The sequence below is a fragment of the Heptranchias perlo genome, chromosome 5 (assembly GCF_035084215.1).
Source record: "Heptranchias perlo isolate sHepPer1 chromosome 5, sHepPer1.hap1, whole genome shotgun sequence".
In the NCBI taxonomy this organism is placed as follows: Eukaryota; Metazoa; Chordata; class Chondrichthyes; order Hexanchiformes; family Hexanchidae; genus Heptranchias; species Heptranchias perlo.
The window spans coordinates 22,856,521-22,883,783 of record NC_090329.1 but is presented as its reverse complement, the minus strand read 5'-3'; the positions used below and the strand labels follow the sequence as shown (position 1 = coordinate 22,883,783).

Genomic DNA, 27,263 nt, shown 5'->3' with positions numbered 1-27,263 from the left:
AAGGGGAAGATCGGGGGGGGGAGTGGAAGATCGGGGGGGGGAAGGGACGATCGGTGGGAGAGAGGGGAAGATCGGGGGAGAGGGGAAGATCGGGGGGAGAGGGGAAAATCGGGAGGGGAAAGGGGAAGATCGGGGGAGAGAGGGGAAGATCGGGAGGGGAGAGGGGAAGATCGGGGGAGAGAGGGGAAGATCGGGGGGGGGAAGGGACGATCGGTGGGAGAGAGGGGAAGATCGGGGGAGAGGGGAAGATCGGGGGGAGAGGGGAAAATCGGGAGGGGAAAGGGGAAGATCGGGGGAGAGAGGGGAAGATCGGAAGGGAGAGGGGAAGATCGGGGGAGAGAGGGGAAGATCGGGAGGGGAGAGGGGAAGATCGGGGGGAGAGGGGAAAATCGGGGAAGATCAGGGGGGGAAGGGGAAGATCGGGGGGGGGGAAGGGACGATCGGTGGGAGAGAGGGGAAGATCGGGGGAGAGGGGAAGATCGGGGGGAGAGGGGAAAATCGGGAGGGGGAGTGGAAGATCGGGGAAGATCGGGGGGAGAGGGGAAGATCGGGGAAGATCGGGGGGAGAGGGGAAGATCGAGGGAGAGGGGGTGATCGGGGAAGATCGGGGGGAGGGGGAAGATCGGGGGAGAGGGGAAGATCGGGGAAGATCGGGGGAGGGGGAAGATCAGGGGGAGAGGGGAAGATCGGGAGGAGAGAGGGGAAGATCGGGGGAGAGAGGGGAAGATCGGGGGGGCGAGGGGAAGATCGGGGGGGTAGGGGAAGATCGGGGGGGAGAGGGGAAGATCGGGGGAGATGGGAAGATCGGGGGAGATGGGAAGATCGGGGGGGAGAGGGAAGATCGGGGGGGGAGGGGAAGATCGGGGGGGACAGGGGAAGATCGGGGGGGAGGGGAAGATCGGGAGGGGAGGGGAAGATCGGGGGAGAGAGGGGAAGATCGGGGGAGAGGGGAAAATCGGGGAAGATCAGGGGGGGAAGGTGAACATCGGGGGGGGAGTGGAAGATCGGGGGAAGGGACGATCGGTGGGAGAGAGGGGAAGATCGGGGGAGAGGGGAAGATCGGGGGGGAGAGGGGAAAATCGGGAGGGGGAGTGGAAGATCGGGGAAGATCGGGGGGAGAGGGGAAGATCGGGGGGAGAGGGGAAGATCGAGGGAGAGGGGGTGATCGGGGAAGATCGGAGGAGGGGGAAGATCAGGGGGAGAGGGGAAGATCGGGGGAGGGGAAGATCAGGGGGAGAGGGGAAGATCGGGGGAGAGAGGGGAAGATCGGGGGGGAGAGGGGAAGATCGGTGGGAGAGAGGGGAAGATCGGGGGGGAGATGGAAGATCGGGGGGGGGAGGGGAAGATCGGGGGAGAGGGGAAGATCGGGGGGAGATGGGGAAGATCGGGGGGAGATGGGAAGATCAGGGGGGAGATGGGAAGATCGGGGGGGAGAGGGGAAGGTCGGGGGGAGAGGGGAAAATCGGGGAAGATCAGGGAGGGAAGGTGAAGATGGGGGGGGGGGAGTGGAAGATCGGGGGGGGGGAAGGGACGATCGGTGGGAGAGAGGGGAAGATCGGGGGAAAGGGGAAGATCGGGGGAGAGAGGGGAAGATCGGGAGGGGAGAGGGGAAGATCGGGGGGAGAGGGGAAGATCAGGGAAGATCAGTGGGGGAGGGGGAAGATCGGGGGGGAGGGGAAGATCGGGAGGGGAGGGAAGATCGGGGGGGACAGGGGAAGATCGGGGGGGAGGGGAAGATCGGGAGGGGGACAGGGGAAGATCGGGGGAGAGAGGGGAAGATCGGGGGAGGAGGGGAAGATCGGGGGGAGAGGGGAAGATCGGGGGGAGAGGGGAAGATCAGGGAAGATCAGGGGGGGAAGGGGAAGATCGGGGGGGGGAGTGGAAGATCGGGGGGGGGAAGGGACGATCGGTGGGAGAGAGGGGAAGATCGGGGGAGAGGGGAAGATCGGGGGGAGAGGGGAAAATCGGGAGGGGAAAGGGGAAGATCGGGGGAGAGAGGGGAAGATCGGGAGGGGAGAGGGGAAGATCGGGGGAGAGAGGGGAAGATCGGGGGGGGGAAGGGACGATCGGTGGGAGAGAGGGGGAAGATCGGGGGAGAGGGGAAGATCGGGGGGAGAGGGGAAAATCGGGAGGGGAAAGGGGAAGATCGGGGGAGAGAGGGGAAGATCGGAAGGGAGAGGGGAAGATCGGGGGAGAGAGGGGAAGATCGGGAGGGTGAGAGGGGAAGATCGGGGGGAGAGGGGAAAATCGGGGAAGATCAGGGGGGGAAGGGGAAGATCGGGGGGGGGAAGGGACGATCGGTGGGAGAGAGGGGAAGATCGGGGGAGAGGGGAAGATCGGGGGGAGAGGGGAAAATCGGGAGGGGGAGTGGAAGATCGGGGAAGATCGGGGGGAGAGGGGAAGATCGGGGAAGATCGGGGGGAGAGGGGAAGATCGAGGGAGAGGGGGTGATCGGGGAAGATCGGGGGAGGGGGAAGATCGGGGGAGAGGGGAAGATCGGGGAAGATCGGGGGAGGGGGAAGATCAGGGGGAGAGGGGAAGATCGGGGGAGAGAGGGGAAGATCGGGGGAGAGAGGGGAAGATCGGGGGGGGCGAGGGGAAGATCGGGGGGGGGAGGGGAAGATCGGGGGGAGAGGGGAAGATCGGGGGAGATGGGAAGATCGGGGGAGATGGGAAGATCGGGGGGGGAGAGGGGAAGATCGGGGGGGGGGAGGGGAAGATCGGGGGGGACAGGGGAAGATCGGGGGGGAGGGGAAGATCGGGAGGGGAGGGGAAGATCGGGGGAGAGAGGGGAAGATCGGGGGGAGAGGGGAAAATCGGGGAAGATCAGGGGGGGAAGGGGAACATCGGGGGGGGAGTGGAAGATCGGGGGGAAGGGACGATCGGTGGGAGAGAGGGGAAGATCGGGGGAGAGGGGAAGATCGGGGGGAGAGGGGGAAAATCGGGAGGGGGAGTGGAAGATCGGGGAAGATCGGGGGGAGAGGGAAAGATCGGGAAGATCGGGGGGAGAGGGGAAGATCGAGGGAGAGGGGGTGATCGGGGAAGATCGGAGGAGGGGGAAGATCAGGGGGAGAGGGGAAGATCGGGGGAGGGGGAAGATCAGGGGGAGAGGGGAAGATACGGGGGAGAGAGGGGAGAAGATCGGGGGGGAGAGGGGAAGATCGGGGGGAGAGAGGGGAAGATCGGGGGGGAGATGGGAAGATCGGGGGGGGAGGGGAAGATCGGGGGAGAGGGGAAGATCGGGGGGAGATGGGAAGATCGGGGGGAGATGGGAAGATCAGGGGGGGAGATGGGAAGATCGGGGGGGAGAGGGGAAGATCGGGGGGAGAGGGGAAAATCGGGGAAGATCAGGGAGGGAAGGGGAAGATCGGGGGGGGAGTGGAAGATCGGGGGGGGGGAAGGGACGATCGGTGGGAGAGAGGGGAAGATCGGGGGAGAGGGGAAGATCGGGGGAGAGAGGGGAAGATCGGGAGGGGAGAGGGGAAGATCGGGGGGAGAGGGGAAAATCGGGGAAGATCAGGGGGGGAAGGGTAAGATCAGGGGGGGGAAGGGACGATCGGTGGGAGAGAGGGGAAGATCGGGGGAGAGGGGAAGATCGGGGGGAGAGGGGAAAATCGGGGGGAGAGGGGAAAATCGGGAGGGGGAGTGGAAGATCGGGGAAGATCGGGGGGAGAGGGGAAGATCGGGGAAGATCGGGGGGAGAGGGGAAGATCGAGGGAGAGGGGAAGATCGGGGGGAGAGGGGAAAATCGGGAGGGGGAGTGGAAGATCGGGGAAGATCGGGGGGAGAGGGGAAGATCGGGGGAGAGAGGGGAAGATCGGGAGGGGAGAGGGGAAGATCGGGGGGAGAGGGGAAAATCGGGGAAGATCAGGGGGGGAAGGGTAAGATCAGGGGGGGGAAGGGACGATCGGTGGGAGAGAGGGGAAGATCGGGGGAGAGGGGAAGATCGGGGGGAGAGGGGAAAATCGGGGGGGAGAGGGGAAAATCGGGAGGGGGAGTGGAAGATCGGGGAAGATCGGGGGGAGAGGGGAAGATCGGGGAAGATCGGGGGGAGAGGGGAAGATCGAGGGAGAGGGGAAGATCGGGGGGAGAGGGGAAAATCGGGAGGGGGAGTGGAAGATCGGGGAAGATCGGGGGGAGAGGGGAAGATCGGGGAAGATCGGGGGGAGAGGGGAAGATCGAGGGAGAGGGGGTGATCGGGGAAGATCGGAGGAGGGGGAAGATCAGGGGGAGAGGGGAAGATCGGGGGAGGGGGAAGATCAGGGGGAGAGGGGAAGATCGGGGGAGAGAGGGGAAGATCGGGGGGGAGAGGGGAAGATCGGGGGGAGAGAGGGGAAGATCGGGGGGGAGATGGGAAGATCGGGGGGGGAGGGGAAGATCGGGGGAGAGGGGAAGATCGGGGGGAGATGGGAAGATCGGGGGGAGATGGGAAGATCAGGGGGGAGATGGGAAGATCGGGGGGGGAGAGGGGAAGATCGGGGGGAGAGGGGAAAATCGGGGAAGATCAGGGAGGGAAGGGGAAGATCGGGGGGGGGAGTGGAAGATCGGGGGGGGAAGGGACGATCGGTGGGAGAGAGGGGAAGATCGGGGGAGAGGGGAAGATCGGGGGGAGAGGGGAAAATCGGGAGGGGGAGTGGAAGATCGGGGAAGATCGGGGGGAGAGAGAGGGGAAGATCGGGGAAGATCGGGGAGATGGGAAGATCGGGGGGAGATGGGATGATCGGGGGGGAGAGGGGAAGATCGGGGGGGAGGGGAAGATTGGGGGGGGGACAGGGGAAGATCGGGGTGGAGGGGAAGATCGGGAGGGGAGGGGAAGATCGGGGGGGACAGGGGAAGATCGGGGGGGGAGGGGAAGATCGGGAGGGGAGAGGGGAAGATCGGGGGAGAGAGGGGAAGATCGGGAGGGGAGAGGGGAAGATCGGGGGGAGAGGGGAAGATTGGGAGGGGAGAGGGGAAGATCGGGGGGAGAGGGGAAAATCGGGGAAGATCAGGGGGGGAAGGGGAAGATCGGGGAGGGGAGTGGAAGATCGGGGGGGAAGGGACGATCGGTGGGAGAGAGGGGAAGATCGGGGGAGAGGGGAAGATCGGGGGGAGAGGGGAAGATCGGGGGGAGAGGGGAAGATCGAGGGAGAGGGGGTGATCGGGGAAGATCGGGGGAGGGGGAAGATCGGGGGAGAGAGGGGAAGATCGGGGGGGAGAGGGGAAGATCGGGGGGGAGAGGGGAAGATCGGGGAAGATCGGGGGGAGAGGGGAAGATCGAGGGAGAGGGGGTGATCGGGGAAGATCGGGGGAGGGGGAAGATCAGGGGGAGAGGGGAAGATCGGGGAAGATCGGGGGAGGGGAAGATCAGGGGGAGAGGGGAAGATCGGGGAAGATCGGGGGAGGGGAAGATCAGGGGGAGAGGGGAAGATCGGGGGAGAGAGGGGAAGATCGGGGGGGCGAGGGGAAGATCGGGGGGGAGAGGAGAAGATCGGGGAGGGGGAGAGGGGAAGATCGGGGGGGAGGGGAAGATCGGGGGAGAGGGGAAGATCAGGGGGGGGAGGGGAAGATCGGGGGGGGAGGGGATGATCGGGGGGGAGAGGGGAAGATCGGGGGGAGATGGGAAAATCGGGGGGAGAGGGGAAGATCGGGGGGGAGAGGGGAAGATCGGGGGGGAGAGGGGAAGATCGGGGGGGAGAGGGGAAGATCGGGGGGGAGGGGAAGATCGGGGGAGAGGGGAAGATCAGGGGGGGGAGGGGAAGATCGGGGGGGGAGGGGATGATCGGGGGGGAGAGGGGAAGATCGGGGGGAGATGGGGAAAATCGGGGGGAGAGGGGGAAGATCGGGGGGGAGAGGGGAAGATCGGGGGGGAGAGGGGAAGATCGGGGGGGGAGGGGAAGATCGGGGGGGGAGGGGATGATCGGGGGGAGATGGGAAAATCGGGGGGAGATGGGAAGATCGGGGGGGGAGAGGGGAAGATCGGTGGGGGGAGGGGAAGATCGGGGGGGAGAGGGGAAGATCGGGGGGGAGAGGGGAAGATCGGGGGGGGGAGGGGAAGATCGGGGGAGAGGGGAAGATCAGGGAAGAGGGGAAGATCTGGGTTGAGAGGGGAAGATCGGGGAGGGAGAGGGAAGATCGGGGGGAGAGGGGACGATCGGGGGGGAGAGGGAAGATCGGAGGGGGTTGAGGGGAAAATCGGGGGGGAGGGGAAGATCGGGGGGGAGAGGGGAAGATCGGGGGGGGAGAGGGGAAGATCGGCGGGGAGAGGGGCAGATCAGGGAAGAGGGGAAGATCGGGGGGGAGAGGGGAAGATCAGGGAAGAGGGGTCGATCGGGGGGGAGAGGGGAAAATCGGGGGGGGAGAGTGGAAGATCGGGGAAGATCGGGGGGGGAGAGGGGAAGATCGGGGAAGATCGGGGGGGAGAGGGGACGATCGGGGGGGGAGGGGAAGATCGGGGGGGGGACAGGGGAAGATCGGGGGGGGAGGGGAAGATCGGGAGGGGAGGGGAAGATCGGGGGGAACAGGGGAAGATCGGGGGGGGAGGGGAAGATCGGGAGGGAGAGGGGAAGATCGGGGGAGAGAGGGGAAGATCGGGAGGGGAGAGGGGAAGATCGGGGGGAGAGGGGAAGATCGGGAGGGGAGAGGGGAAGATCGGGGGGAGAGGGGAAAATCGGGGAAGATCAGGGGGGGAAGGGGAAGATCGGGGAGGGGAGTGGAAGATCGGGGGGGAAGGGACGATCGGTGGGAGAGAGGGGAAGATCGGGGGAGAGGGGAAGATCGGGGGGAGAGCGGAAAATCGGGAGGGGGAGTGGAAGATCGGGGAAGATCGGGGGGAGAGGGGAAGATCGGGAAGATCGGGGGGAGAGGGGAAGATCGAGGGAGAGGGGGTGATCGGGGAAGATCGGGGGAGGGGGAAGATCAGGGGGAGAGGGGAAGATCGGGGAAGATCGGGGGAGGGGGAAGATCAGGGGGAGAGGGGAAGATCGGGAGGGGAGAGGGGAAGATCGGGGGGAGAGGGGAAAATCGGGGAAGATCAGGGGGGGAAGGGGAAGATCGGGGGGGGGTGGAAGATCGGGGGGGGAAGGGACGATCGGTGGGAGAGAGGGGAAGATCGGGGGAGAGGGGAAGATCGGGGGGAGAGGGGAAAATCGGGAGGGGGAGTGGAAGATCGGGGAAGATCGGGGGGAGAGGGGAAGATCGGGGAAGATCGGGGGGAGAGGGGAAGATCGAGTGAGAGGGGGTGATCGGGGAAGATCGGGGGAGGGGGAAGATCAGGGGGAGAGGGGAAGATCGGGGAAGATCGGGGGAGGGGGAAGATCAGGGGGAGAGGGGAAGATCGGGGGAGAGAGGGGAAGATCGGGGGGGCGAGGGGAAGATCGGGGGGGAGGGGAAGATCGGGGGGAGATGGGAAGATCGGGGGGGAGATGGGAAGATCGGGGGGGAGAGGGGAAGATCGGGGGGGAGAGGGGAAGATCGGGGGGGAGGGGAAGATCGGGGGGGGAGGGGATGATCGGGGGGAGATGGGAAAATCGGGGGGAGATGGGAAGATCGGGGGGGAGAGGGGAAGATCGGGGGGGGAGGGGAAGATCGGGGGAGAGGGGAAGATCGGGGGGGAGAGGGGAAGATCGGGGGGGGAGGGGAAGATCGAGGGAGAGGGGGTGATCGGGGAAGATCGGGGGAGGGGGAAGATCAGGGGGAGAGGGGAAGATCGGGGAAGATCGGGGGAGGGGGAAGATCAGGGGGAGAGGGGAAGATCGGGAGGGGAGAGGGGAAGATCGGGGGAGAGGGGAAAATCGGGGAAGATCAGGGGGGGAAGGGGAAGATCGGGGGGGGAGTGGAAGATCGGGGGGGGAATGGACGATCGGTGGGAGAGAGGGGAAGATCGGGGGAGAGGGGAAGATCGGGGGGAGAGGGGAAAATCGGGAGGGGGAGTGGAAGATCGGGGAAGATCGGGGGGAGAGGGGAAGATCGGGGAAGATCGGGGGGAGAGGGGAAGATCGAGGGAGAGGGGGTGATCGGGGAAGATCGGGGGAGAGAGGGGAAGATCGGGGGGGCGAGGGGAAGATCGGGGGGCAGGGGAAGATCGGGGGGAGAGGGGAAGATCGGGGGGGAGAGGGGAAGATCGGGGGGGAGAGGGGAAGATCGGGGGGGGAGGGGAAGATCGGGGGGGGAGGGGATGATCGGGGGGAGATGGGAAAATCGGGGGGAGATGGGAAGATCGGGGGGGAGAGGGGAAGATCGGGGGGGGAGGGGAAGATCGGGGGAGAGGGGAAGATCAGGGAAGAGGGGAAGATCTGGGGGGAGAGGGGAAGATCGGGGAGGGAGAGGGAAGATCGGGGGGGAGAGGGGACGATCGGGGGGGAGAGGGAAGATCGGAGGGGGTTGAGGGGAAAATCGGGGGGGAGGGGAAGATCGGGGGGGAGAGGGGAAGATCGGGGGGGGAGAGGGGAAGATCGGCGGGGAGAGGGGCAGATCAGGGAAGAGGGGAAGATCGGGGGGGAGAGGGGAAGATCAGGGAAGAGGGGTCGATCGGGGGGGGAGAGGGGAAAATCTGGGGGGGAGAGTGGAAGATCGGGGAAGATCGGGGGGGGCGAGGGGAAGATCCGGGAAGATCGGGGGGGAGAGGGGACGATCGGGGGGGGGGAGAGGGGACGATCGGGGGGGAGAGGGAAGATCGGAGGGGGGAGAGGGGAAGATCGGGGGGGAGAGGGGAAGATCAGGGAAGAGGGGAAGATCGGGGGGGAGAGGGGAAGATTGGGGAGGGAGAGGGAAGATCGGAGGGGGAGAGGGGAAGATCGGAGGGGGAGAGGGGAAGTTCGGGGGAGGGGGGAAGATCGGGGGGGAGAGGGGAAGATCGGGGGGGAGAGGGGAAGATCGGGGGAGAGGGGAAGATCGGGGGAGAGGGGAAGATCGGGGGGGGAGAGGGGAAGATCGGGGGGAGAGGGGACGATTGGGGGGGAGAGGGAAGATCGGAGGGGGGAGAGGGGAAGATCGGGGGGGGGAGAGGGGAAGATCAGGGAAGAGGGGAAGATCTGGGGGGAGAGGGGAAGATCGGGGAGGGAGAGGGAAGATCGGGGGGGAGAGGGGAAGATCGGAGGGGGAGAGGGGAAGATCAGGGAAGAGGGGAAGATCGGGGGGGAGAGGGGAAGATCAGGGAAGAGGGGAAGATCGGGGGGAGAGGGGAAGATCGGGGGGGAGAGGGGAAGATCGGGGGAGAGAGGGGAAGATCGGGGGGTAGAGGGGTCGATTGGGGACGGAGAGGGGAAGATCGGGGGAGAGGGGAAGATCGGGGGAGAGGGGAAGATCGGGGGGGGGGAGAGGGGACGATCGGGGGGGGAGAGGGAAGATCGGGGGGAAGAGGGGAAGATCGGAGGGGGAGAGGGGACGATCAGGGGGGGAGGGGGAAGATCGGGGGGGAGAGGGGACAATCGGGGGGGGAGAGGGGACAATCGGCGGTGGGAGAGGGAAGATCGGGGGGGAGAGGAGACGATCGTGGGGAAAGAGGGAGAAGATCGGGGGACATCAGGGGGTTGAAGAGGGGGAGATCGGAGAGGGAGACATCGGAGCAGGGTGGAAAGGTAGGTTGATTTTGTGTTTTAACTTTGTGCAATGGTTTTTTATTGAATTTATTTTGTTTCTTTTTGCCTGATCCGGCCCTTCATGCCTGGTTCACCAGGCGTCAATCGGAAGCCTTGGGAAAGTCGCCCGGGAAAGATTAAAAATCATTCTAACTACCTAATATGTGACAAGTGAAGTGCCTTAAGTCCCTCGATGAGGTACATTTGGCTCTTTAACTATCATCCCACCGGCTTTAATTGCCGACGGGACTTCCAGATTCGTGACGCCCGCGCACACACAGGTGCGTCTGTGGTGAACTCGGAAGTCAGCGGGTTGGAGCCGGCTTCCGAACCTGAACGGGATTTCCCCGATTTCTGGGGCCCCCCCTGCCCCCAATACAGCTGCAATTTTCCGGGAAAATCGAGCCCCACAAGTGTGATGGGCTCACACACACATTAGATGCAATGTTTTTATAAATAGATTGGTAAAGAGGGAAAGTATAATGTGACAGAAAACTAACTCGGCAAAATAGGAGTAGCTACTTTTAATGTCAGGTGCAATGGATTTCATTTCCTTCTGAGAGCTAGCTTCATTGGCTCTTACACACCACGAGCACTTTTGTTATTAAGTCACTGGAGAAAGCATTGTTCATTAGCATGAAATTCAACACACTGCTGGGGTTGCCAACCCTCCAGGATTGCCCTGGAGTCTCCAGGAATCAAAGGCAAATCTCCAAGACAGTGCTGCCAGCAAAAAACCAGGAGATAAATCATTAGCGGCAATAAAAAAAGTGTTCATTTTTACATTTTCTTTGAACTTTTGGTTGTTAGTTATAAAAATACCTGCGATGGGGGTTGGGGGGAAGAGAGGCTGTTTGACTGACAATCAAGAATCATCCAATTCGGTAACGAAGAGTCTATTTGCTTTGCGATTGGCAGTGGGAAAGTGGGGCACCGCGAGGATGGACGTGTCGGGTGACCAATGGCGGGAGAGTGTGGGGGGCGGGGCGGTTTGGAGGCGGGAGGTCATGTGATGACACCTCCAGGAATACATCCCACTAGAGTTGGCGATCCTAACTCCTGTCCAACTCAATAAGCACGGTTCAGACAAATGTTCTGACCTCTGGGGTCAGAACGAATATTCAGTAGCCAGCTAGGTGACAGTGAGTGAAGAGTGAAGTGCAGATGACTCCTTGTACTGAGGTCTCTGTAAGATGCTCCACCCCAACTCATTAGATTCTGAGATGTATGTTGGGGAGAGTTCATTCCAATTCGACGCCCATTCCAGTCAGCAACCCAAGCCTGTCAGAAAATGGCACTGGCATGTAATCCAATGGAGCCGAGTGGACTGTCTTGGAGCAGAGCTTCGGAGAACGTGGCAGGAATTCACACACAGACTTCAGGGAGCGCGACACAATTAGTTGTGAAAAGGTGAGCTGATCTTCCCTGCCCGGATTCCCTACTGTCACACTAATTCGTACTTTGTTTTGCGTGGATAGTGAGAGAAATGGTGCTGTACGCATCTACATTTTGGGCACCTTACCATCAGAGGGAACGTGATCCAGTGAAGAGGTTCCAGAGAAGGTGGTCATTTTGACTTTCAATAGAGATCAGGAGAGGTGTGTAACAGGCAGCTGAATCAATAGTGGCATTTCACGCTACACGGGGGCTAAAAGGGTTAATTTATGAGGACAGGTTGCATAGATGAGGTTTGTATTCCCTCGAGTATAGAAGATTAAGGGGTGATCTAATTGAGGTGTTTAAGATGATTAAAGGATTTGATAGGGTAGATAGAGAGAAACTATTTCCTCTGGTGGGAGAGTCCAGAACAAGGGGACATAATCTTAAAATTAGAGCTAGGCCATTCAGGGGTGATGTCAGGAAGCACTTCTTCACACAAAGGGGAGTGGAAATCTGGAACTCTCTCCCCCAGAAAAATGTTGAGGCTGGGGGTCAATTAAAAATTTCAAAACTGACATTGATAGATTTTTGTTAGGCAAGGGTATTTATTGAGGGTTATGGAACCAAGGCGGGGTGGGTGGAGTTAAGATACAGATCAGCCATGATCTAATTGAATGGCGGAACAGGCTGGAGGGGCTGAATGGCCTACTATCACCCAAAGTCAAAATTACCCCCAATGAAACCCAACGCTGTGAAAAACTGAGTGAGACTCCTAGAAGCTGGACTTGTTTCTGCTCAATTTAGAAGAATGATAATACTGACAGGACCATCCGCTTTTCAATTCTCATCTTTTCTCATTTCCCATTTCTTTCTTTTGGAGTTCTTTTTCCATTAACAATTAATGTTGGGCTGTCTGAGATTAGGGCTATCAGCACTGGGGAATGGCAAGCCACTCAACCGACACCCAGTGTCACCAAGAGCTCCCAGCTTCAAGCAACCGCATCTACTGCTTTCCGCACAATGGTCCACACCCATCTCTGTACATCCCCTTAACAATCTTAGAGGCAGAGCAAGGCTCCCTCAGCTCCACCTGAGCAACATGCTCTAGCCCCAGCTTCAGTGGAATAGGTTCTACTACACTAGTGAGCATGGATGTTATTTATATGGACTTCCAGAAGGCATTCGATAAGGTTCCACACAAGAGACTGCTAGGAAAAATGGAAGGAAGAATGACAGGGTTAGCAGGTAGGAGACTGAGAGTAGGGATAATGAGCCTACAAAGGAGTAATTAGGAGGGGTGATCAAAAGCTTGGACAAAGAGGTGGGCTTTAAGGAGGGCAAAGGAAAAGAGGGAGGTGGGGTGGCGAGGTTTAGGGAGGGAATTCCAGAGCTTAGGGCCTAGGCAGCTGAAGGCATGGCCGCCAATGGTGTAGCGATGGAAATCGGGGATGCGCAAGAGGCCAGAATTGGAGGAGTGCAGAGATCTCGGAGAGTTGCAGGGCTGGAGGAGGTTACAGAGACAGGGAGGGGCGAGGTCACAGAGAGATTTGGAAACAAGGATGAGAATGTTAAAATTGAGGTGTTCCTGGACCGGGAGCCAATGTAGGTCAGCGAGCACGCGGGGTGATGGGTGAAGGGGACTTGGTGCGAGTTGGGATACGGGCAGCAGAGTTTTGGATGAGCTTTCAATTCCACCTCCCACAGGCTTGTCATTGCATTCTTAGGGCTACATTCACTTCCGTAATGAAAAGTAAATGGGGGTAATTTAGACCTTCACTGCTTGGGGGTTAATGTGGCTGAACGGGACACCTGACTGTTGGTGAACATGCCTGATTTTCATCCCATTGGAGTGCAATTCAGGCAGGTTCTACAACGGGTGGGAGATTTGCTCCACCCAGGTGGTGAAGTGAAAATTCCCCCCAACCCAATATCAAACAAGGAACAGTGTTTTGTACTGTTTTAACGGATAGGGTAGATGGAGAGAAACTATTTCCTCTGTTGGGGGAGTCCAGAACAAGGGGGCATAACCTTAAAATTAGAGCTAGGCCGTTCAGGAGTGATGTCAGGAAGCACTTCTTCACACAAAGGGGAGTGGAAACCTGGAACTCTCTCCCCCAAAAAAGCTGTTGAGGCTGGGGGTCAGTAAAAAATTTCAAAACTGAGATTGATAGATTTTTGTTGGGTAAGGGAAATAAGGGTTAGGGAACCAAGGTGGGTAAATGAAGTTAAGATACAGATCAGCCATGATCTAATTGATTGATGGAACAGGCTCGAGGGGCTGAATGGCTTCCACCTGTTCCTATCTTCCTGTAGTAACATTGCAGAGTAAATTCACTGATCCCGCCATCCCAGTGGGAGCCCAATCAATGGGCGGAGATAAGGGCTCCAATGGAAACCCCCTGAGTACTGGGGGTCATTGTCAGCCCCAAGAGATGGGAAGTTACTGCGCCCAGGGAGTTTCACTCCACTTCACTCGGAAGTCTAGGTCTTGATTCTGCATTCACACTGCTACCTTAGGATTGATGTGAAGTGGATACCATCAAATGATACTAATGCATAACAGTCAAAACACACTCAGTCTACCCAAACTTGTTAGATGCAAAGAGACCATCTCGTGAGACCATCTCATGAGAACAAGTAGAGGAGAGACTTCACTGATCAACGTGGTGATCTGACAATCCGATCTCAAGGTTTGAATTTCCATGTTATACAAATTAACCCTTCGAACGTAGAGCTGACATGACGGGAATTCAGGCCCAGAGGCCAAATCATCCCTCAAAAAAAATTAAATAAATAACAGACGGAAAACTGTGTGAGGCGTACGGGAATTCCTGATTTGTTCTTCCATCGTACGAAGCTGCCCCGTACCCTAACTCGCACCAAGTCCCGTTCACCCATCACCCACTGTGCTTGCTGACCTATATTGGCTCCCGGTCCGGCAGTGCCTCGATTTTAAAACTCTCATCCTTGTTTTCAAATCCCTCCATGGCCTCGCTCCTTCCTATCTCTGTAACCTCCTCCAGCCCTACAACCTCTGAGATCTCTGCGTTCCTCTAATTCTGGCCTCTTGCACATCCCCGATTTTCATAGCTCCACCATTGGCGGCCGTGCCTTCAGCTGCCTAGGCCCTAAGATCTGGAATTCCCTCCCTAAACCTCTCCGCCTCTCTACCTCTCTCTCCTCCTTTAAGACCCTCCTTAAAACCTACCTCTTTGACCAAGCTTTTGGTCACCAGTCCTAATATCTCCTTATGTGGCTCGGTGTCAAATTTTGTTTGATAATCGCTCCTGTGAAGCACCTTGGGACGTCTTACTACGTTAAAGGCGCTGTATAAATGGGAGTTGTTGTTGAAGCTGAATGACGGGAACACTAATTCCTAATTCAGTCCCACCGGTAACACTGTATTAATGACGGAGCAGAGTTTGAAGAAGAGGGAGGTGACAAGTTTACTGCCAGGGTCACTTGTTTGATGGGACTTTTTACTGAAGAACGTTATTTAAATCACTGAGACTACTGAATCCATGAATCACTCTTGCCAGTACAGTGTGTCTGGGGTAATTTCACAATGAGTGAAGTAATAACTGCTCAAAAAAATGACTGCTGATTTCTTGACACTTAATGACTCCCTGGACATTTTAAAACCTACTCTCTGGGCACAGTAGTTTCCTATCTCTTGGGATCAAACCTGGTTTATATACTGCTCAGGAGGGTATATTGGAGCTCTTACCTCTGACCAGGGATTGAGTTCCCACTGGGATTGCAGGATCAGTGAATTGACCCTAGGACATTAACTAGAAAGAAAGACTTGCATTTCTGTAGTGCCTTTCAGGACGTCCCAAAACGTTTCCCAGCCAATTGAGTAATTTTGAAGTGGAGTCACTGTTGTAATGTAGGAAATGCGGCAGCCAATTTGTGCACAGCAAGGTCCCACAAACAGCAATGTGATAATGATCCAGATAATCTGTTTTTAAAGGATGTTGGTTGAGGGATAAATATTGACTAGGACACTGGGGAGAACTTCCCTGCTCTTCTTCAAAATAGTGGCCGTGAGATCTTTTACGTCCACGGGAGGGCAGACGGCCTTGGTTTAACGTCTCATCCGAAAGACGGCACCTCTGACGGTGCAGCACTCCCTCAGTACTGCACTGGGAGTGTTAGCCTGGATTTTGTGCTCAAGTCTCTGGAGTGGGGCTTGAACCCACAACCTTCTGACTAAAACATCGTTTCTTGTTTCACATTCTGGTTGGAGGTCAATTTGTCAAAAATTGGAGGCAGGGTGGCACTTTACACGGCTTAAAGAAACATATCCATGCCTGGATTCTGTAGGTTAGCTCCTCTGTAAGGCACTGGGCATTGGGAGAGTGCTTCGAAAATGAAGCAATGTACAGGGCTCCAAAGGGACTTTGATGAATTATTGTGTTCCTCATTTTAATGTACGAAAAGACCTTCTATTTGATTAAACAAAGTCACTGGAACACTTAAGCTCCTAATTGATTTGTGTTGATTTTGTAATCTCCCATTCCTACTGTAGCCGTATTAAATTGCTTCCCATGGATTATTATTTTTCCTTTGTGCAGTTATCAGGATTACGAGAATTACCTCCACTTGATGGCATGTAATTATATTCCTGACTAAACAATAAACGCCTTAATATCAAAGATACTTACAAACCACAAGCTAACTAATGATAATCAAATCTGCTTTGGTGCTTGGCCCTGTATTATTGGGCACAGAGGCTTGAGGTCTACTCCATGCCCCGGTGCACTGAATGCAGGGCAAAGAGGACAGGGAAATCCCAGGCTTTTAGGGGTCTGTGCACCAAAAGACCCATCAAGGCCCCGTTTGGGATTAGGGTTGCCAACCCTCCAGGATTGTCCTGGAGTTTCCAGGAATTAAAGACCAATCTCCAGTCATAAAAATAGTCAAGAATCAGCCAATCGGGTAATGAAGAGTCTGTTTGCTCTCCGATTGGTGCAGGAAGGCAGTGCGTCGTGAGGATGGACGTGTTGGGCGACCAATGACGGAGGCGTAGAGGACGGGGTGATTGGAGGCAGGAAGTCATGTGATGAAACCTCCAGGGTAACGTCCAGCCCAAGTTGGCAACCCCTGGCCGAGGGCCAGTTTCCATCGATCCTCGGGCCTCTCAGCTTGGGCACACTCAGCCTCGAGTCTAAGCCCCAAATCAGGCCCAGACTTAATTCACGGCCATGTTGCCAAATGATGTTGGGGCGTTTTGTACTTTTTTATTATCAGTCTGTTTTGTGCGGTTGTTTCTGATCATTTCCTCAACTATCTGCATTGAAAATGACCGAGAATAAAAACAATGGTCATCTCACCTCATGGTGGAATTTCAAACTGGAAACTGAAGTCCCACATCTTGGAGTTAATATCCTCAATAACTGTATCCAAGGAACACATCCTTAGAAATGTTAGCCGTGGCTCAGTGGATGTTACTCTTGCCCTTGAGTCAGAAAGTCATAGGGTCAACCCCCTCTCCTAAGACTTGAGCACATAATCCAGTGCAGTACTGAGGGAGTGCTGCACTGTCGGAAGTGCCGTCTTTTGGATGAGACGTTAAACCGAGGCCCCATCTGCCCTCTCAGGTGGACATAAAAGATACCACGACACTACTTAGAAGAAGAGCAGGAGAGTTCTCCCCGGTGAACTGGGCCAATATTTATCCCTCAATCAATATCACTAAAAAACAGATGATCTGGTCATTATCCCATTGCTATTTGTGGGATCTTGCTGTGCGCAAATTGGCTGCTGCGTTTCCTACATTACAACAGTGACCACACTTTAAAAAAAGTACTTAATTGGTTGTAAAGCGTTTTGGGACGTCCTGAGATAATGAAAAGCGCTATATAAACGTAGAACATTCTTTCCAGTGCGTTGATGTAAACATGTCACCAGTGATCATTCTTGCTGTGATTAGAAGCACCACTGAATAAAAACGTGGGGCCATGACAGAGTACCCGGCTCTTTGAGAGATATAAAAATGCCGTTCCACTCACTGTGTGTGATGAGAATGGTTACTCGTTAAATACAGAGGCTGCTGCATCTCATTCCTATTGAGAAATCATAATGGGACCCTTCAGAAAACAAGGCGCTCGTTAGATCTGCGAAGCCACCCATTAAAAAGGGCAGTGCTAAAAATATCAAAGCTTTTAGCCAGCTGTGGGAAACAAGTAGACACTCCTGGGACTCAGTCTGTCTGGTATTGTGTCTGCAGCAAGACTGAGAGAGGTAAGAAGCTAGCACGGCTTCTCCTATTGTTTAGACCTACCACGGCAGCTAATTACTCGACCCAGGGCCGATTCCTGCTCCCTCCCACAGGCAGGTGGGTCGGTAACCAGAGGACACAGATTTAAGGTAATTGGCACATCGAGGGAAATCGTATGCCCATAACAGAGCTCAGCTGATTTTCCACCTCATTCATTTAAATGAATGGAATAACGGGCGGCCTCCTTTGTTGGTTTTTCAGTCCTCCCCGCCCGTTATTCCCCACACCCTGGCAATATTCTTACGCTGAAATGCAAAAGAGGAACATTTGCTGCAGTAACAGCCGTGGCTCAGTGGGTCGCACTCTTGCCTCTGAGTCAGAAGGTCATAGGTTCTAATCTCCACTACAGAGACTTGAGCACAAAATCTAGGCTGACGCTCCCAGTGCAGTACTGAGGGAGTGCTACACTATCAGAGAAGAGATGTTAAACCAAGGCCCTATCTGCCCTCTCATAGTGGATATAAAGGATCTCATGGCACTATTTTGAAGAAGAGCAGGGGAGTTCTCCCCTGGGGCCAATATTTATCCCTCAATCAATATCACTAAAAAACAGATGATCTGGTCATTATCCCATTGCTATTTGTGGGATCTTGCTGTGCGCAAATTGGCTGCTGCATTTCCTACATTATATTGACTACCCTTAAAAAAGTACTTCATTGGCTGTAAAACGCTTTGGGACATCCTGAGGTCATGAAAGACACTGTATAAATACAAGTCTTTCTATGGTTTTTATCTAGTAGGAAGTTGTGGAGAACCATGTCCTGACCTTTACGTACAGATACCATTGGAAACTCTGGTGGATGGAATTCATGTACAAACACTTAACAGACATACACAGTACTTTGGCCCACTCTATTTTTACAAAGACATGCAAACTTGTTATAAACAGCACAGGCAGGAATTATTTATCTGTGTGTAAAGTGTTTGTAGGTGGATCACCCATCAGAATTTCTACCCCATTGTGCATAAACTGCCAGGGCTTCTCTGTCTCTCTCTGTCTCCCTCCCTCTGTCTCTGTATATATATCCTTCCATTTATCGTACTCTCACTATCCCTCTCTATCTCTCCTGCTCTCTTCCTTTCTGTCACTCCCTCCCCCTCTCTCTGTCTACATATATATATATATATATATGTTATATCTGCCTCCCTCTCTATATCTCTCGCTCCTCTCTCTCTGCTTATAAATATCTATCTTCCCTCTCTTTTTCTATCTCTCTCTCTTTCTCTTGCCTCTATCCCTCCCTCTCTTTTTCTCACGATCTCTCTGTCCCTCAATCTTTCCCTCCATATCTCTCCCTCTCCCTCTCTCCCACTTCCCCACAAATCCACTATTGCTTGAGTGTAAACACACTCATAGACGGGTTACAGATATTCTCAGTCAGAACCTGGGACCAATCAACCTTAATGTGTGGAGCTGTCCATTAAAATAGGAAGGAGTGGGATAGCTCTTCCTGAGAGCCAGCACAGGGATGATGGGCCGAATGGTTCTATGAGTGGGATATGTAGGCTAATAATGAAAGCCACAGCCCCATCAACATGGGCTTTTGTGCAATAGAATGTGAAATATTCACAATCTGACAGACCAGGATTTAATGCCTCAGAAAGAACGATGAGTAAGAAGGAAGATTCAATGCTTGCTAATAAGAAGAATAACTGTGAGGGTCACATGACCTGTCGAGCATCATCCCATCATTCCGAGCAAGTGCCAACTTTGGGCCAGCAATGGCACTGCACCATGTGACGTGTCTCTTTTATAACCCACCAGAGGGAGATAAGAAAGACCATAAAATCCATTGTGCTTCTGGGTTGTTGGGAGGTGATTGATTGCAGCATTGCCAGTGCCTGTCACATCATTATTCCCCTGTTTTTCTTTCCCGCTCCAGCTCGTACAATAGACGTGAGTAAGACTCCCTCCTGATGGGCGATAATTGTCTCATCTGTCTCTTGAAAGGCACTTCATGCAAAATAAAATTATTAGTGTACCTCCTACACTGCTATAGCAGATAATGAGGAATAGCAATTGCAACTTTAACACAATTGCTCAGCCCACAATCAACTTATTGAAACGCTTCTACTTTCTAAACCTACAAAAGGCATTATGTAAGTATAAAACGTTTAGAGAAAGAAAGAAAGAAGGAAAGAAGGTCTCTGGAGTGGGGTTTGAATCCGTGACGTAATGGAGGCAAAGGACCCCATGGCCACTATTTCAAAGAAGAGCAGGGGAGTTCTCCCCGTGTCCTGGGGCCAATATTTATCCCTCAACCAACATCACTAAAACAGATTATCTGGTCAGTATCTCATTGCTGTTTGTGGGATCTTGCTGTGCGCAAATTGGCTGCTGTGCTTCCTACATTAACAACAGTGACTCCACTTCAATAAGTACTTCATTGGCTGTGAAGCACTGTGGGACATCCTGGGGTCATGAAAGGAGTGAAAGGAATGCAAGTCCTTTCTATCTGTGTGACACAGCTGTGTGAGGAAGGACATGTGACTCCCCTCCCTCTCCAAGCCAAAAAATGGAAAGTTTGCTTGATGAAGAGGCACAGCCTTTGTGGAAAGTGTTTGGCTCCTATCTTTTTGTTGGAGGGAGAGTGAAAATCTCGAAGATTCACATGCAGTTTCCAGCTTTGTGATCCTGTTGTGTTGATGTGTAATTTTTGTCATTGCTAAACTTCTTTAATCTGAATTTGAACGATTGTTTGCATCGATCTCCCCGGTGCAGGTGTTGAAATGGATTCCAACAAACTGCCAACTGTTTCATAGAATTACATAGAATGTACTGCACAGAAACAGGCCATTCGGCCCAACTGGTCCATGCTGGTGTTTCTGCTCCATACATGCCTCCTCCCACCCTACTTCATCTTACGCTGTCAGCATATCCTTCAGACTGATGTTGCTCCTCTTTCGACCAAGTTTATGCTTGTTGACCATTGTAAGATGTCACACTTTAACAGGCAGGCAATAGTTAAATCCAGGCAAAGGATTATATATATTGGGTGAATTCCCCATCGATCCGCTGGTTGCAGCAGGAGTGATAACAGCAGCTCTCTCAGGCCAGGGAGCGCGATGGCAGTCTGTCAGTGCTGGACTTCGGGCCTAGTTCCTCAGGTCTCCCTCCAACCTGCTGACTCCTGTTGCCAACCCCTCCAGAATTGACCTGGAGTCTCCAGGAATTAAAGATTAATCTCCTGGACACTGCTGCCAGCAAAATAAAACCGGGAGACAAATCAATGGCGCTTTAAAAATTGTGTTTTAAAAAAAAAATTCTTTGTTTATTAGTTATAAAAATATCGGACATGGGAAAAAAAGGCTATTTGATTGACAGTCAAGAATCATCCAATCGGGTATTGAAGTATCTATTCGCTTTCCGATTGGTTGGGAAGATGCCGCGAGGATGGGAATGTCGGGCGACCAATGGCGGGAGTGTGGAGGCGGGGCGCCCCGAGGGCGGACATGTTGGGCGACCAATGGCGGGAGTAAGAACATAAGAAATAGGAGCAGGAGTAGGCCATATGGCCCCTCGAGCCTGCTCCGCCATTCAATAAAATCATGGGTGATCTTCGACCTCAACTCCACTTACCGATCCCCATATCCCTTGATTCCCTTAGAGTTCAAAAATCTATTTATCTCAGCCTTGAATATATTCAACAACTGAGCATCCACAGCCCTCCTGGGTGGAGAATTCCAAAGATTCACGTCCACCTGAGTGAAGACATTTTTCCTAATCTCAGTCTTAAATGTCCGACCCCTTTTCCTGAGACTATGCCCCCTATTTCTAGATTCACCAGCCACAGGAAACAGCCTCTCAGCATCTATCCTGTCAAGCCCTCTTAGAATCTTATATGTTTCAATGAGATCACCTCACATTCTTCGAAACTCAAGAGAGTATAGGCCCATTCTACTCAATCTCTCTTCATAGGACAAGCCTCTCATCCCAGGAATCAATCTAGTGTGGGGGCGGGGCAGGGCACTGGCGACCAATGGCGGGAGTGTGGGGGCGGGGTGGCTGGAGTCAGGAATATGTCCCACCAGTGTTGGCGACCCTACTGCTGACTCGTTTTGAGGGTGCAGTTCTATTGGATGCTGGGGGCCTCCCACACCTCCCCAAACGGCCACTTTCAAAATCAATCAGCAGAAAGTTGGGAGTGCCCGAAATTAAGCCTGCTAAACCCTGCTCTCGATTCTACCACACAATTAACCTTAATGTGAAAGCCCTAGACAGTGAGGATTGGGTAATGCATCTCTAAGGCTTAGTGGGTAACACTCTCGTCTCTGAGTCAGAAGGTTGTGGGTTCAAGCCCCACTCCAGAAACTTGAGTCCATAATCCAAGCCAACACTCCCAGTGCAGTACTGAGAGAGTGCTGCACTGTCAGAGGTGCCATCTTTCGGTTGAGATGTTAAACCGAGGCCCCGTATGACCTCTCAGGTGGATGTAAAAGATTCTACGGCCACTATTCAAAGAAGAGCAGAATTCTCCCCAGTGTCCTGGCCAATATTTATCCCTCAACCAACATCACTAAAATCAGGTGATCTGGTCACTATCTCATTGCTGTTTGGGAGACTTGCTGTGCACAAATTGGCTGCCACGTTTCCTACATTACAACAATGATGAGACGTTACAGCAGGGTAGTGGTTATGTTTCTGGCCTAATAATTCAGAGACTGGGAGTTCAGTTCCCACCGTGGGCAGTTTGAGAATTTAAATTCAGTCTATTTACAATCTGGAAATAAAAAGCTGGTCTCAGTAAAAATAACCATGAAGCTGTCGGATTGTCGTAAAAACCCAACTGGGTCACCAATGTCCTTTAGGGAAGGAAACCTGCCGTCCTTACCCGATCTGGGCCTACATGTGACTCCAGTCCCACACCCAACGTGGTTGACTCTTAACTGTTCTTCTAGGAAGCCAATCAGTCCTTTCAAACTGCTACAAAGGACTGCAGCGGTTCAAGAAGAAGGCAGCCCGACACCAACTAGGGATGGGCAATAAATGCCAGCCTTGCCAACAATGCCCACATCCTGAAATTGAAAGAAAATGTACTTCATTGGCTGCGAAGTGCTTTGAGACATCCTGATCCCAGGACTGAGATGTCATAATTATCAGGAAAGACTGAACAGGCAGGGGCTCTTTTCTCTAGAAAAGAGAAATCTGAGGGGTGACCTGATAGAGGTCTTTAAAATTATGAAGGGGTTTGATAGAGAGGATGTAGAGAAGATATTTCCACTTGTGGGGAGACCAGAACCAGGGGCCATAAATATACGATAGTCACTAATAAATCCAATAAGGAATTCAGGAGAAACTTCTTTACCCACAGAGTGGTGAGAATGAGGATCTCGTTATCACAAGGAGTAGTTGAGGCGAATAACAGAGATAGATTTAAGGGGAAGCTGGATAAACACATGAGGGAGAAAGGAATAGAAGGATCTGGTGATAGGGTGAGATGAAGTAGGTGGGAAGAGACTCATGTGGAGCATAAACACCAGCACAGACAAGTTGGGCCGAATGGCCTGTTTCTGTGCTGTGTATTGTGATATAATTCGATGTAGCTTTCTTTCTAATTAGAAAGGGCTTAATGTAAATGATCGGATATCTATCAATCTTGGGAGACTGACTGTCGTAGTATTGCTGCAGATTTATTTTGAGCGTGTGGACTATTTGATAATCGAAAATACCTTCTCTTTCCAAATTGTTAACGAGGTCAAGAGGACATTCCCTGAAGGAAACCATTAGCTGAGAGGAGCTGATCCTCAGCCATTGTTATTTCCATCTGCTCACAGATGGCAGGGAATCGCAGACGTTACCTAATGCTGGCAATCTCTGCCAGGCTGGCCGCCAATTAACGTCTCACGCCCTGTAATAAATCTACACGATGGTGTGACTAAGGAGCTTGGTTCTGTCTCCTCCCTTCTCTAGTACCACACTCCCCGGCCAAATCCACCTGGAAGCTTGTGCTGTGCTTCGAAATATCCTCCAGCTTCACTCTTAAGCTCTGTGTTACACCAGGATTAGACACCCGAAAGCTTTTTGCAAATGTAGAAGAAGCAGGAAAAAATAAAAGAAGCTATCAACACAAACTGACTCCCCTCCTCCCCCTGCAGAGCAGAGCTGGAATTAACTCTCTCCATACAGTTTTTCATTTGAAGCACAATGAAAAACCTGATGGAAATATGAACGCCAGGTTTGTAGCTCACCAGGAGGCGGTTGTCTTGGTGACAGATGTTTGGCTAACAAGTGCGTCTTCTAGAGATCTTCCCAGGAACAGTTCCCTGGTTAGTCGTTGTCAGGGGCTGCCTTTCAATGGATTTTTCTTTTGTACTTCAACATTTTCAAGCATTGAGTAACCACATCGTAGGAACAGGAGGCCATTCAGCCCCTCGAGCCTGTTCCACCATTCAATTAGATCATGGCTGATCTGTTTCTTAACTCCATTTACCCACCTTGGTTCCCTAACCCTTAATACCCTTACCTCACAAAAATCTATCAATCTCAGTTTTGACATTTTCAATTGACCCCCAGCCTCAACAGCTTTTTGGGGGAGAGAGTTCCAGATTTCCACTCCCCTTTGTGTGAAGAAATGCTTCCTGACATCACCCCTGAACGGTCTAGCTCTAATTTTAAGATTATACCCCCTTGTTCTGGACTCCCCCACCAGAGGAAATAGTTTCTCTCTCTCTACCTTATCGAATCCCTTAATCATCTTCAACACCTCAATTAGATCACCCCTTAATCTTCTATACTCGAGGGAATCCATGCTGCACCCCCTCTAAGGCCAATATATCCTTCCTGAGGTGCGGTGCACAGAACTGAATGCAGTCTCCAGATGGGGTCTGAGCAGAGCTCTGTATCACTGTAGCATAACATCCACCCATTTGTATTCTCGGGCTGATTTTTAGTGAAAGGGCCAATTAATATAACTGTTCAGTCAACTTTCTTAATGAAGACTGAGTATTTTATTCTTCATAGAATGATATGGCACAGAAGGAGTCCATTCGGCCCATCGTGCCTGTGCCAGCTCTTTGAAAGAGCTATCCAATTAGTTCCACTCCCTCTGCTTTTTCCCTGTAGCCCTGCAAATTTTCCCCTTCAAGTATTTATCCAATTCATTTTGAAAGTTATTATTGAATCTGCTTCCACCACCCTTTCAGGCAGCGCATTCCAAATCATAACAACTCTGTGTAAAAAAATTCTCCTCGTCTCACCCCGGTTATTTTGCCAATTACCTTAAATCTGTGTCCTCTGGTTACTGACCCTTCTGCCACTGGGAACAGTTTCTCCTTATTTACTTTATCAAACCCTTCATCATTTTGAACACCTCTATTAAATCTCCCCTTAACCTTCTCTGCTCTAAGGAGAACAATCCCAGCTTCTCCAGTCTCCCCACTTAACGGAAGTACTTCTTGATTTTATTGTCTTTTGTTTAAGTTTGCCTTTTTAAAAATAAAGCGCGTCAGGTACCTTTTTATTTTCGTTCTGTCGTATTAGCACTGAAAGGTCTAACAAAGGATTCTCTACGTTGCGTCCATTCCCAGATTGTGACCCTTATCAACACAGCCCTGCTTTTCTTCTCGAAATTTCCAGGGTTGAACTACGATGTGTGAAATTGTTTGAAATTGTTGCCGGGTCAGTAAAGTTTTAACAAAAAGAATCTTTTGCGCTTCTCAGATTTCAATCATAAACGGAGAGGGCAGCATTTCCCTCCCGCCCGCCTCCGGCTACATTGTACAAATGGGGCTTACACTGGCAGTGTCGAGCAGCCTTTAATTCATAGCTTTAATTTATCTTGAATTCATTCTCAATATTGCGAGGAATATCAGCGCCCCAAATCAGATTGTGTTCAAATCTTTTTGCGCACAAAGCCGGCATCACATGTTCCAGGGGTCAGGTAGACAGTCCCGTCTGATTGAGAGGTCAGGAACGAGGGGAACATGGATACAAAACCAGAGAGAAGGAGAAAGGTGGGTTGTGCGACTGTGGAATGCACTACATTACAACAGTGACTACACTTCATTGGCTGTGAAGCACTTTGGGACGTCCTGAGGTCGTGAAAGGCGCTATATAAATGCAAGCTCTTTTCTTTCTCTTTCTTCTTGGTGTTAATGATTGAAGCAGAGACCATGTCAACATTTAAGAATGGGTTAAATAGGTGGTTGAAGGAAAGGAGGATAAAGGATACGCGAACAGGGTGGGCAAATGGGATTAGGATACTGGTCATGTGGAGGATAAACACCAACATGGATTGGTCGGGCCGAATGGCCTGTACTTAACAAAATATCTTTATTACTTCTCCTTGAAAGGGAGCAGAGAGGTGTGAGAACTCACAGATAGATCCCAGATATCGTACTGCACCGTGATGTTTTGGAGTGTAGACAGATGGCGCCTCACGATACCTCTGACCTTTCACCTCTTACGGTTCCAATCGACTTCATTGCCTCGTCTCCTAAATAATGCTGCAAAAACAATGGACCAATTACGGTAAAGAGTTACAAATAACAAGCAGTGAATTTAAGGCTACTTCAAAAGTTGGGGATGTGCTAACGTTCCCAATCCACTCGAGTACCTGCGGCCAACGGGATAATCGGCTCTGCCTTTTCAAATTGCTTCCCTGTAACTTGTGACCAGCCAATCGTTGCGTTGTTTTTTTATATATATAGACCCCGATATAACATCATCCTGTAGTGTTAGGGCTCCGTCTAGTGGATGTTCCAAGAACTACCCCTGTTGTCCATGCCTTTGTTACCTCCAGACTTGATTATTCCAATGCTCTCCTGGCCAGCCTTCCATCTTCCACTCTCCATAAACTTGAGCTCATTCAAAACTCTGCTGCCCCGTATCCTAACCAGCACCAAGTCCCGTTCACCCATCACCTCTGTGCTCACTGACCTACATCGGTTCCTGGTCCGGCAACACCTCAATTTTAACATTTTTATTCTTGTTTTCAAATCCCTCCATGGCCTCGCCCCTCCCTATCCCTGTAACCTCCTCCAGCCCTACAACCCTCCAAAATCTCTGCGTTCCTCCAATTCTGGCCTCTTACACATCCCCGATTTTAATTGCTCCACCATTGGCGGCCGAGCCTTCAGCTGTCTAGGCTCTGAGCTCTGGAATTCCCTCCCTAAACCTCTCCGCCTCTCCACCTCTTTCTCCTCCTTTAAGACACTCCTTAAAACCTATCTCTTTGACCAAGCTTTTGGTGTCAAATTTTGTTTGATAATCGCTCCTGTGAAGCACCTCAGGACAATTTACTATATTAAAGGCTGGTTGGAGCAGAATCCACAACAGACTTTTAAAAGGCAAGTGGATAAATATTTGGCAAAGAATTTTTTTTTAATGGGGAATGGATAGTTCTTTCTCAGAGGGGAGCAAGCACGATGGGCCGAATGGCCTCCCTCTGTGCTGTACAGCCACATAACACAATACCCTTCAGGTGGGATACGTTTTGTGATGAGCTCACATTTTCTAGCAGATTTCACTTCGTCCCCACTGCTCATTATTACTGAATCCTTCACATCATCACCATAGCTACTATCAGCTGTGGCTCAGTGGGTAGCACTCTTGACTCTGAGTCATGAAGGTTGTGGGTTCAAGTCCCACTCCAGAGACTTCCGTGCATAATCCATACTAACACTTCCAGTGCAGTACTGAGGGAGTACTATGCTGTCAGAGGTGCCGTCTTTCATTAAACTGAGGCCCTGTCTGCCCTCTCAAGGTAAACACAAAAGATCCTATAGCACTGTCTTGAAGAAGAGCAGGGGGGTTCTCCCCAGTATGCTGGGCAATATTTATCCCTCAACCAACATCACTAAAAAAAACAGATTATCTGGTCATTTATCACATTGCTGTTTGTGGGATCTTTCTGTGCCCAAATTGGCTGCTGCGTTTCCTACATTACAATAGTGACACTTCAAAAAGTACTTCATTGGCTGTAAAGCACTTTAGGACATCCTGAGGTCATGAAAGGCGCTATAGAAATGCAAGTCTTTCTTTTTTATCTTCTCAACTTTCATTTCCTAAAATGGCGGCTTCAGTTGACGGGTTCAGAATCAAT

At 52.8% G+C, this 27,263-nt stretch overlaps 1 long non-coding RNA gene across 1 annotated transcript in view; it reads right to left on the bottom strand.

Annotated features, from left to right (window-relative positions):
* LOC137321345 (uncharacterized) overlaps positions 1-25,843 on the bottom strand; it is a 40,809-nt gene extending 14,966 nt beyond the window's left edge. The window contains exons 1-2 of the long non-coding RNA XR_010962785.1: positions 25,776-25,843; positions 25,538-25,665 (exon numbers count right to left, since the gene is read on the bottom strand). This is a non-coding gene — a long non-coding RNA (uncharacterized lncRNA). The remainder of the gene's footprint in view (positions 1-25,537; positions 25,666-25,775) is intronic.
* Between the last annotated feature and the right edge of the window lie 1,420 nt (positions 25,844-27,263).